Genomic DNA, 13,071 nt, shown 5'->3' with positions numbered 1-13,071 from the left:
TTATGGCTGAGTAATATTCCATTTTATAGAAAACCACATCTTCTTTATCCAATTTCCAATTGAGGGGCAGATGGGCTGTTTTCAAGTTTTAGCTATTACAAACTGTGCCGCTATAAACATGGGTGTGCATATATCACTGTGGTATGATTCTTTCACTTCTTTTGGAAAGATACCCAGCAGAGGGATGGCTGGGTCAAATGGAACCTCTAATCCTAAAAGCACAGCTTTTTGTGTATCACTGCCATAATATTGTACAAAGAGACTTAAAAATATGAAGACTATATGACCACTTAACACTTAAGACAAATTATATGTGCGTAAGCATAGAAGTGATTCAAAAAACTCACTATTGCACATGTCTGAATGAATGCTTCCATAATATTAAAATAATTTGTAAAAAACGGAAATTGCATAAATGGTACATGATGATCAGGGAGAGATTTGTATATGAAGAATGAGATCATGAAGAAGTTTCTACCATGAGAATATTTACAAATATATATCCATGAGAATATTTTCAAAACTTTTAAATAAAGGCTGGGGATTTAGCTCAGTTGTTCTGCTGCCTGCCTTGCAAGGACAAGGACCAGAGTTCGATCCCCGGTACCAAAAACAAACAAACAAACAAACAAATCTTTTAAATAAAAATGATGATGATAACAGTTTAACAATAATAATGAAGCACTATTGAGTGAAAACACATTTACTGTGATATAGTAATTTTTTTATTTTATAACTTGTCTCAAAAATATTTGTCCTTGTCTAAAATAATAGATCATTTCTTATTTGTTTCAAAGATATTTATCATTCTCTAAAATTAGTGAGATCCAGCCATTTCCATACTTATCTTCATACAATGAAAGCAGTTTCCCTGGGCTAAACAATTATATTAAATGTGGAAAGATAATTATCCCAGGATTGAAATTGATTTATAATCATCCTTTATAAGAGGAAGATGAAAGACAGAACAAAACAAAACAATTCAAAACTGTGCATAACCTCCTCCTCCTTTCCACCAGCTTTATTCAAAGTTATGTATACATGACAAGTGTTTTTGTCCTGTTTAGAAGATAGGAAAATTAAGGTACAAATATTTAAACATGTTACTCAAGACTAAGAAAGTAGTGCTCCACATAAACGAAGTGTTCATGCTGTCCCTTCTAAATGCTTATCATTTGTCTTTGAGGGTTTTTGTATGAGTCCCATACAAAAAATAGCCCATATTATATGATAAGTAGCATTTTTTTTTTTTTTGGTACTGGGGATCAAACTCAGGTCCTTGCACTTGCAAGGCAGGCAGCAGCACCACTTAGCTGAATCCCCAGCCCAAGTAGCATTTTCTCAACAAGTTTCTAATGTAAAAATTAAGTGTTTCTTCTGAATTTCCAGAGTCATAAGTGATGTTGACGAAATTCCAGTGTGATGGAGTTCTGGATATTTTTAATGGTCACAAACAATTACAAGAATTGACAAAATTGTGAAATAAAGTAACTTAATTGGATTTCTTCCTGTTTTATTTTTGCTACATATGAAAGCTAAACTCACTGTGAGGCTCAAAGCTAAAGGAAGTATGGGGCAGGAAATAAGAGTCATTGAGTCATGTCATGGGAATGCATGGCTAGCAGGCCTTGATAATGTTAAGATAGACCACATTGTTGATTTTGGAAGATTTGTCATGGGAACCTTAAATACAGTCCCTCTGGGGTACATTTGTATTTATGTTTCCTGTTGTGTTTAAGTGGTTTGGGCTCTTTCTTTCTTTCTTTCTTTCTTTCTTTCTTTCTTTCTTTCTTTCTTTCTTTCTTTGCAGCAGGAGAGAGAACTTTGGAATGACGACCTCTCTAAAATAAGCTCACTTGCAATTATCCTAAGTGCCCACCTGATTACTATTATTTTGTTGACTTTTGAAAACAAAACAAACAAACAAAAAGAAGGCCTCTGTTTTTAATCTGAATTTTGATCAGATCTCAATCCAGTGGCACTGAAATTATAATCTTGTTGACAAATATTCCATCTTCATTAGTATATGCAGGAACTCATACAGTATGTTGAAAATGAGCTGTGAAAGCTAATGCAGAAAGTCTGGGAAAGTAGTTGAAGATGGTCTTAATATTCTGTTTATATATAATATTTATATAATATTCTGTTTATAAGTCCTTTTATACACATTTTCTTCCAAGTGTTAGCTCACACACTCAAATTAGCAAATATTTATCAGGATACTAAAGGCAATATCCTGTTCTATAGAATAAGGTTACAACAGCAAGAAGAAAATCTATGTCCTCCAGAATCTTAGGTTAGTTGGTTGAGAAGGCAATAAACAAAGAAAGTAAAATATATTATACTTAATGGTAATAAGTGTACTGGGAAAAGAAAAATCAAGTCAGAAAAGGGTAATATATTAATGTGTGTGGGTCAAGTACCTGGATAGCTGAACATTCTGAAGCCAATCCCAAGAAATAAATTCTCTAGGCTGCTGCCATTCTGAAATATAGTGTTTTGGTGCTCTCTTCTCAAAGCAAATTCTTCCATCTTTACAACCTTGAAGCTGCAAAGCATGGATGGAGTCCTGCTTTCTCTGGTGGTGTCCTGGGCTATTTTTTTCCATTGTGCTTTTCTTTTTCATAAACCAAGACTGGACCTTCCTTTCTGGCCAAACTCACAATGTTTTAAATCATTCTGCTAAGACTCTGCTGTTCTTGGTTCTCAACATAGATTTGACTAAAAGCCCCCAACAGTCGCCATGCCACCACCTCAACATTAGACTGTCTTGCACTTTGTCCTGCAAGGTTAATTAGTCTTCTGCCCTTAATCTCTGTCTTAGGCAAAGTCTCTGGAAATTAGCAAAGTGAAGACAAACTTTCTGCCAAGGCATAACACACATCACCTGGAGTCCAACAGCCAATGCAGTCCTTCTTTCAAGCACAAACCTCCTGAGTCTGGTCATTATCAATAGAATTTCGGTTAGCATTTGGTCTTTTGGGCTCTGACCAGAATCTCCCATCAAGGGCTACTTCTTCAGCTGGCATCTCCAAATCTTTCCAAACTCTTCCCACAAACCACTTCCAAAGGCTCCTGAACCACAAAGTCAGGTACAGTCACAGCAAAGGTCCCACTTCTGTGGTACCAAATTCTGTTTTAGTCACTTTTCATATTATTGAGATACTTGACATCCAAAGTTAAAGGAGGAAAGGTATATTGTAGAGGTTTCAGTTCATAGTTGGCTAGCTCTAAGACAGGGTGGAATGTTAAAGTGGCATCACAGAGGAGAAATAGTCCATGGCGTGGCAGGCAAAAGGCAGCAAGCAGGGAAGAATCAGCAAGTGAGATCAGCAACCCTCTCTCAATTCCTTATATTCTATTTAGGCTACCTGCCCTTAAGGTGAGTAGCACTCACACCTAGGGTGGAGCACCCTTACTCCTAGCATCTCTCCAAGATTCGATCCCAGGATCACATCCTTAATCCAAGGATCACATACTCTAGATTCAGCTACCTCTGAAAAGCTTCACATATGATTGCATGATACAAGCCATAATACTGGTTTATTGGTGTCATCTTTTATTTCTCAGCACTCTGTCTCCTAATTGCATTATGTAGGGTAAAATGGGGGAAAAAAAGAGTATGGGAGCCCAAGTTTCCATTTTATTTTTATAAGCCAGTTACACCCTGTTTAAATTAATTCTAGCTTCTATTTTTTTGAGGGGTACTGGGGATCAAACAAGTCCTTGTGCTTGTGAGGCAAGTGATAGAACCACTGAGATAAACTAATCCCTGGCAATTCTAGCCTCTAAATATCAAAATTTATCAAAATTTGCTGGATTATCAAGGAAATAACATACCATAGCTAGTATAAGCCTTGAAAAGCTTGCAGATGATGAGTAAAAGAGAAAGCAAGATTGGGAAAAGTATCTGCAGAAGAACAAGGAAAGTAGTTTATTGAGAGGAAGATATTATATATTGAGGAGGGTGAAGGTATTACAAAATACCACATTAACATTTGAAATGTGGGTATTACAGCTTGCCATGAAACCCTGAACAGTGTGCTCACATCCCTAGCCCAGGGTCTTGAAAATTCTTTCTCCCTTTTTGAACCTTCATCCTACATCAGCACTCTAAAATATTATTTCTTTCATTTTTATGGGCTATTTGAAATATATTAATCTCTCCATTTATGATGCATGAAGCTGAAAACTTTAAATATCTTTAAATTTGGATTATTTCATACATACACACACACACAGACACATATATATGAAATGATAATTACAGAAGTTGGGCAGCTGGAACCAAGATGAAAAAGCATATCTATTATACATATGATGATAATAACAAAATCAACAATGTCACTAAAAACAGCTTCTACAGCAACAGTGTCAGCAGCTGCTAAATTTTCTCTTTGTGCCACAAGAGTGTTTGGAGCATTACATGGGTTACCTCACTTTATCTCCACAAGTCAAACACAGGGACTATTACTGCCTGCATTTCCAGATTTTAAAAAAACTAAGGCTTAGGGAGGTCAAGTTGCCCACCATCAAAGAGCTTTTACTAAAACAATATGACTGAGTCAGATACTGTACTTTGTAAAAGGTCATTGTTTTAATAATAAATGGTTACTCCTAAGTAGTGGTAGGCATTGAAAAATGCTTTTGCTTGGCTAACTGGCTTCCTAACATAAAATGCCACATTTTCAATGATGTTCTAAGTCAGGAAACACAATTTTCCATAAAAGAAATGTTTCAAACATCAAAGATGAACATAAATATCATTGTGAAGGCACTATTCTGAATGTGTTGCTCTGGCAAACACAGGGCAGGCAGTACTAGAGTGTGAGAATTCATCTTCTGGGAAGAGGAGGTGAGGAGGGGAGTGGCCATAATGAGGCAAGGAATTCTGTCGGGACACAGAATTGTAGAAGATATAATCCAGGCACATAGAAAAAGTATGGAGAAGAAGAATTTGAAGCTTCCAACTAAGCAGGTGGCAAGTTTTCTGGGTCTTCCTTAGCCCATTTGTTTCTTGCTTGGTAGTTGTACTTGTATTACAATATATATATTACTGGCCAAGAGATTACTTTAAGAGTCTGTAGGTCCAAATACTAAGAAATCAATCTTCTTCTTTCTCTATAGCTACTCCAGGTCAAGTCTGATCTCAAAAGCTAGGTAGGGCCAAGGATTTAGCTCAGTGCTGGCGCCTCCTTCCTTCCTTGAAAGTGCAAGGACCCAAGTTCATAGCTAGAATAATTTAGAAGAATTTTGATCATGATTTATAAGCAGTGCAGTCAAGGGTCCACATGAATGATTTTTATTGTAAACACTCTGAACAGCCTACTTTCCAAACTGTTTTTTAAGAAATTAATGAGACATTTCCATTTCCACAGTTATCTTCCTATAATACAAGACATTTCTCAGGGCTGAAAATTTCACTATATTGTACATTGTTCTCCTTTAAAAAATTATTTCTTTTTTATGAATTCACACCAAAAAGCTACTGTTTAATGTTTGAGATCTAAATAATGTTGGTTTGTTACACATACTAACGTAATTTTCCAATTTTCTAGAATGTTTTTGAAAGCCAGAAATATTTTTAAAGCAATAATGCTAAATTTGAAACCAGTCTTGCTTGAAAGGTTTTTGTGAAATCATCAACTATTTCACATTGGTAATCAAAACTTCCTTTGAGTTTCAGAAGACCTAACTAATAAAATTATTTGGGGTTTTTTTTGTTGTTTTTTTTTTGGTACAGGGGATTGAACTTGGGTCCTTGCGCTTGCAAGGCAGGACACCAAACCGCTGAGCTAAATCTCCAGCCCCATTATTTCTTATTTTTTACATATACATAATTTAAGTCAACCTGAATAAATTTTAAGTAATTACAATTTTACAAAGTAGGAGTTTTGGAGTAAAACTTCTAAGATTTAATGTATAAATTTCTCAAAATAATTCATTTTACATAACAGAGTGCAGTTCCTTGGTCTGTGAAGCTGCTATTTTCTACTCCCTAGGTTTACAGTGGCTTGCTTATTTTTTAATTTTGGTAATTATTTATCAACCTTTATGATGTTTATTTTTACATTTTAATTAATTATGCACTATTTTATCAATCATTATAATTATTAAATTCAGAAGATACTTTTAGCAGTTAGAGCCATCGCATTTTGGTGGTACTGGGGATCAAACTCAGGCCCTTGTGCTTGCAGGGCAGGCAGTGGAACCACTGAGCTAAATCCCCCACTCAGAGCCATGTCATTTTGAGAAAATTTTTTAAATTAAAAGTCTTCACTTGCATACGTATTTTTGTTGCAGAATATAAATAAATATATTGGTCTCTTTTACATTAGGATAAAATCCAAATGGGCAAATGAAATTAATTTTAAGGAGCAAAAGAATACTAGAGAGTTTTCCTTATCCATAAGGCCTACATTATTAGATACCCCACCCCGGGATACCCAAGACTGTGGACAGTACTGAGCCCCATACACATTTTTTTTAAACGTACATCTCTGTGATAAATTTTAACTTATAAATTAAATGTAGCAAGAGAATAGAATGCAATAATTATAACAGTATACAATAATAAAGTCTCCAGAATCACTATTTTTCTGCTTTGGGGCCAATAGTAAGTAAAATGAGAGTTATCTGATTGTATGATCCTTGTGATACCGAGGCAGTGACTAAGGTGTGGTAACAGACAAAGAGATGATGTGATAGACAAAGGATAAGCTTCCGGAAGGGATGCACAGGGGTGGCTCAGTGCTTCATCACACGACTTGAAGAATATATCATTTAAAAATTATAAGCTGTTTTCTATGGTACAATCCATCTAATATTTTCAGAATCATCACTGACTGGGGAAATGTGAAACAAAACGAAGGAAATCTTCACATAGGGGAGTGATATAATATAATGGTTCCAACTTTTAATCCAAGATTGCTAATAGGTATTTTTAACCTTTGCATTATGAAAAATCACAAGACTCGCCAGACAAATAACATAACCAAATAGCTCTCAGGCACCGTTACCTGGCTTCTGCAGTTATCAAGTCAGGCTGCTATGATTTTTCATTGACGCTCCCATATGCGTCGCCCCTACCTATATTATTTTGAAGCCAATTCCATCCATTGCGTCAACTCGTCAGTAGCATTCTAGCATCTGTCTGTAAAAGACAAAGGCTTTAAAAAGCATAACCATAATATTATGCCTTAAATCATCAATAACTTTTCATGTCAGCAGATAAGCAGCTCTTATCTCCAATTCAGATTTTTAAAAATTGTTTAAATCAGAAGCCACATAAAGGGCATATATTAGAATTGGTTTTACTTCCCTTAGTTCTACTAGTTAATAAATTCTATTTTTCTCTTACTCTCTCATTTTTGACAAATTATTCATTCATCAAATTAGATTGTGTATTCTGTAGACTTTTATACAGTGCAATCTCTCACTCTTTTTCTCTCTCTCTTACTTTTGACAAATTATTCATTGGAGAAATTGGATTGTGTGTTCTACAGAATTTCATACCTTATGGGCCTTGATAATTACATTTAACATGTTCCGTTGTCTTTCCTGAAAATTCGTAGTTGAATCTAGAATTATAAATAGATTGTAATTCAATGTTTTTTAGTAAAACTCCTTTGTAGATGACATTGTCTTTTTCCTTTAGGAGGCCATTAATATCTAGTTATCTCATGTTTTGTCATAACAGCTGGAGCTACTTAGTGCCTACCTGGTTCCATTATTTCTTTAAGGGTTGCAAACGTTATGCACAAAATTAGTAATTCTGATTAATCACTAGTACAAAGTAATTGTTTTATTTTTACTTATTAATATCTTTGATCACTATTTGGCTATGTTTTAGTATAATTTCTTTAGGAAAGGCAGGATTGATGCTGCTTCTTCCTTTTTATCTACCATTTTTCAAAATAATGACTTTGCCTACCAGTCGGTGCCAGTTATAAACTATTAGTTGCTTTTAGTGTTAGTAGGGACTTGCTGACTTAAACACATTTGATATTCTTTGATCCACTAATACAATTTATTTTCCCCAAATTGTCCCTTATTTGGTCAGCAGGAACTTTGACATAAAGCTAATAATTTTTTATATCTTTCTCCTAACTTTCTAGAATAGTTAGATTCTTCAAGCTCAATGTAAACATTGTGTGCTCCAGACTTAAAAGCAGTCATTTCTCCAAGGATCTCTTTCCTTTTAGTCAAAAATGGAATTTGAAAATCGGGATTCTTATTACGACAAAGCTAGTCATTGTTTTCTTAGCTCTTTTCAGTGAATAGATACAAGAAATGTGTATCAGTGCATGAGTTCCTACAACAAAATAATCATGTGGTCATAGTCTTATTTTAATTTTTATTCAGTACTATTGCATTAGTACTTTTCTGAATTTGAGCTACTTGTATTACTTTTTCTCATACCAAAAATCTTGGATCCCCAAATGCTGTGAATGACAGAATATCATACAATTTCATTCTATATTATATGAGATACAACTGATAACTAAAGCGAATGTTTACATTTAAAAAAATATTACAGTAAAAGATACATTGCCATTAATCCACCTCAAAATATAACCCCTTGCTTCAAGCACACTTATTCCATTATTCTTGCCACTTTCTGAAACAGTTAGCAGTCATGGAAGTCCACTTAAGTATCGTTAGCTGTCTTGTCATGGTTGCTACAATGATTCTTGTTTGTTTGTTTCTCATTGAGTTTATTGGTACATTTTAGGGACACAGTACAGTTACATTCATCATTGGGATCTTGTACCTTTACATGACAGGTCTTGGTTCTCATTTTTTCCCCATACCCCTGCCCTCCCTTCACCCCCTTGGTTGCTACGGTGTTAAAATTTTACTTTTCACTGTAGAGGAAAAATAAATAATTCTATGGAGAAATGAACACAAGGTTTACAGAAAAGTAGATCACAATGTAAATGATTTCTAACTATGTGAAAACAATCAATGTGTTCTTCACAATAAGATAAAAACACTTTAAATTCAAAACCTTTACCTTTCTTGGGGAGGAGCAAAAAGTTACACGGTGTGGATCCAGTGATCAAGGAAGACATTTCAAAATGTTTTTATGAGCCTACCTTTTCACTGGTTGGCCCTCAGCAACAGCATTCACTGTGTTTTTTTAAATCAAATCTCATTAAATTACTAGTGAAAAAGAACATCCAGAACTGTTTTAGAAAGTGGCAAGGACTATGGCATAAGTGTTTTCAAAGCAAGGGGATAATATATTGAGGGGTATTGGTTGTAATGTGTCTTATTATAAGAAATGTTAAAAGTTTAAACGTTCACCACTTATTTTGGTTACACCTTGTATGCATAAGGCTTTCAGAATATTAACACTACTACTGCTACTCCTAACGTGAGTACTGAAAATGTTAATACAGTATTCATATTTGCTAGCCACCTCCCTATATGATTACACCACTAAGAGGATACATTTTTTGCTTCTTTTAGTGCTTTTTTATTCTTACAGATTTCTTTTTTTAAACATTTAATATTTTCTTCTAATGGTTCTGTATTCAAATATGTAATTCAGTGGAGCCCTAACTTCTATCTCTGTTCTTTTTACTCCTTTTCCTTCCTCCTTTAATGGATACACATTTTGAACAAATTATAGCCTATCTTTCCATTGTTGGTTTAAAGTTAATGTTTATAAACATATATGTGCATATATGTGTTATTTGTATTATATACAGTTTGAATATTCCCCATTTCCTAAACTATAATACATTATACCTTCCTTCTTCCCATCTTGCTTGCTTCATTACAGCAATGGATTATGGATTTAACTCCATAGTAATGAACAGATACATTGTTTTTCTTTTCTCAAAAGTTTGGCACTCCATTGCATGGATGCACCATATTCCATAATTTATCCAACATGTCCCTTACTGTTCAAACAATTGAGTGTTTTCAATCTTTTGCTTTGACAACTAGTACTGCATTGTAATTTAAATCTCTTGCAAGTATGTATCTTTGAGAAAGCTAAGTCATTCCTAGATCCAGGGATAATTACATGTATAGCTTTGCCAGGTATTGCCAAATTCCTCTACATCACAGTACACTATGTTCACACTTCCACCAGCACTGTATTCAGGTCTCTTTTATCATGCCTAAAAAGAATACTATCTAACAAAATAGATAAGTTCTTTATTAAAGTTTTTAGAATTGTACTGATCTAATAGATTTGAAAAGTTTTAATGTGCTTTTACCTTATTATAAAAAAACATTGATTATATTTCCATATGGTTAGAAGCCATTTGCATTTTGATTCACCTTTCTGTGAACCCTATGTACATTTCTCCATATAGTTGTTGATTTTTTTTCTCTACTTTTACAAGGTCTTTTTATATTAGGATATTAACCTTTTGAGTGTGATATATTATAAATATTTTTCCAATTTATTATTTTATTTTACTTCACTTTTTAAAGATAGTGATGGTGGAAATTAAAGCTTTATGGAATTTTGATTCCATTGGACACACTAAAAATCAGTCATTTCAATTTTATTATCAAATTTTATTATCAATTTTATTATCAAATTTTTATCAATTTTTGTTATCAGGTTTATTATCAAATGTAGTGCAATATATTTAATGTGTGTTCTTTTCTACTATTTTAAATGTATGTTCAAAACAATTATGCAAACTTTAAAAAACATAAGTTCTTTAAAAGCTCCTATATGAGATATGAGAGGAGGTACCTGAGGAAAAACATCTGAAGGTTGTAGATCCTCGTCAGTAATTTCTATGGTTCAGAACAGCCCATGAGGGTATCAGGAGAGATTACATGACTTTGTAGTCACAAAAGTTGAAGTCCAAACTTTGCTGAGTCACCATAGGTACTTAGTAAACTTAGTTAAAACTTAGTTTCCTCATATATAATAATAATATGGAGTTATTAATATACTTTCTTCCTTTCCTCATGGAATCATTATGAAGAAAGATTAAGTGCTAATGTCAAAGGGCCTGTGATATAGTAGATCTTAAGTATTTTCATAGCTATTAGGTTGTTGATAAAATGAAACATTAGTCTATTTTATGAAACTATCACTTATTTAGGATCAGGTTATTTCCCTGTGATTTTTTTCATTACGCACAGGTATGATGGTGTTTGGAATGCATCTATTCCTTTAATAATATTCCCTTAATATATTATGCATATTAGAGACTATGCTGAGTGCAAACATTCAGGGATAAGAAATGGTACCCACCTTCTGGGATCCATCAGCAAACTAGACTAACAAGTGAACAAATTTAGGGCAAGGCAGCCTTTGCTATAACTGAGGTACCCATGCATTGATGCATACACACGGAGCTCTTAACCTGAAATAGTCAAAGAGACTATCTCAAATCAGATGATGTTGAAGAATGATGTAAAAATGAATAAAAGTTAGCAAAATGACAAAGGGTATTCTCAGAAGAGTGGGCAAATACTCTAGCATGGGGAGTTTGGACTACTGTCATTTGAGTCTGTGTACTATGGGCACAGGACAGTGTCAGGTGGACCTAGAGATGAAGTCAGGAGCCACGTCATTGATGGAGAGTCTGGCCTTGCTGAGGAGCCTGGACTTGTGCTGGAGAATTGTCAGAGAGAATGTCTTATCATCAGATCTGTGTTGTCCACAGATTCTTTCGGCTGCACTGTGGAAAGTTGACTAGAAGTGAAACCACAAACAGGACCTTTGTACTCATTTATTCATTTATTAAGGCAGCTATTTAACAAGTATTTATTGACTTTGCAGATGTTCTGGGCCTTTGCTGATCAATGGTGGAATACTTAAAGCAAAGTTAAAGTATTGGCATGTATAGAGAATTTGTAGAAAGCAAAGAATGGATTTGGATATGTGGTAGGAGGGGATAGAGAAAGAAGACAGAAGTTGACTTTATAGGTCAAGAATAATTCTTTTTGAGGAAGAATTGGCCTCATATGATTCTTTTTAACTTTTTGAAGTATATTTATACATTTAAATAAAATATGTACATATTTCATAAAAATCCATATTGAAACTTATATACTTTGGCAATCTTGATATAGAATTTTTACATGATCAGCATCTTACATCAAGAAATAAAACATTAGCAGCCCCCAGAAGTTCCCTTTAATGTTTCCTTCTAATCACTAACATTCTCAGACATTTAACAAAATAGATAAGTTCTTTGTGTTTTTATCTTTCATCATATAGAATACATTCTTTGTGTCATATTCATCATCACTCCTTCTAGTATTCCATTGTGTAAATATACCAGGATGTATTTACTTATTTATTTATTTATCCATTCTACCATAAATGGATAATGTGTAATTTCTAGTTCAGGTATTCTTCTAGTAGCACAGATGGATAGATAGATAGATAGATAGATAGATAGATAGATAGATAGATAGATCGATCGGGACAAAAGGAGAGGGAAGGAGGGAGAGACAGAGAGACTAGAAATGGAGTTGTTAGGTGACTGTATATAGTCTGTACAATATTGTCAAATAATTTCTCCTGCTGAATTTGTACTTCACAATAATTTGTTTGCTATTGTCAGTGTTTTTAAGTTTAGTCCTTCTTTTGTGTGTGTAATGGCATCATATTGAGGTTTCAATTTCTCCTTCCCTATTGACCAATGATACTGAACCCGATTTCATGTTCATTGGCCACTTGGATATCCCCTTTTATGTCTCTGCAAGGATTTGTCTATTTCTGATTGGGTCTCCCTTTTTCCTTTGATATGTAAGATGTACATGGATGCACACATCTGTGTATGTAGAGATGTCATGTACTTACATATATGACATACACATGCATGCTCTTCATTCTGTGATCTGCATTTTCATTTGATGACTTTTCAAGAGGAGGTTTTGAATTTTAATATGGTGTAGTTTTCAACTTTTTTTATTTTTGTACTGGGGATTGAACTCGGGACCTTACACTTGTGAGGCAGGCAGCAGAACCAGTGGGCTAAATTCCGGGCAACTTATTTTGTTTTTGTTTTATGGTGAGTACCTTAAATGTTTTGCTTTGGAAAGTTTTTCTTCTTTAAGGAAATGAAAATGTTTATTTTT

This window comes from Fukomys damarensis, unplaced genomic scaffold, assembly GCF_012274545.1.
Source record: "Fukomys damarensis isolate Sample0158 unplaced genomic scaffold, DMR_v1.0_HiC HiC_scaffold_38, whole genome shotgun sequence".
NCBI classification, from domain to species: domain Eukaryota; kingdom Metazoa; phylum Chordata; class Mammalia; order Rodentia; family Bathyergidae; genus Fukomys; species Fukomys damarensis.
This window is presented reverse-complemented; position numbering follows the sequence as displayed.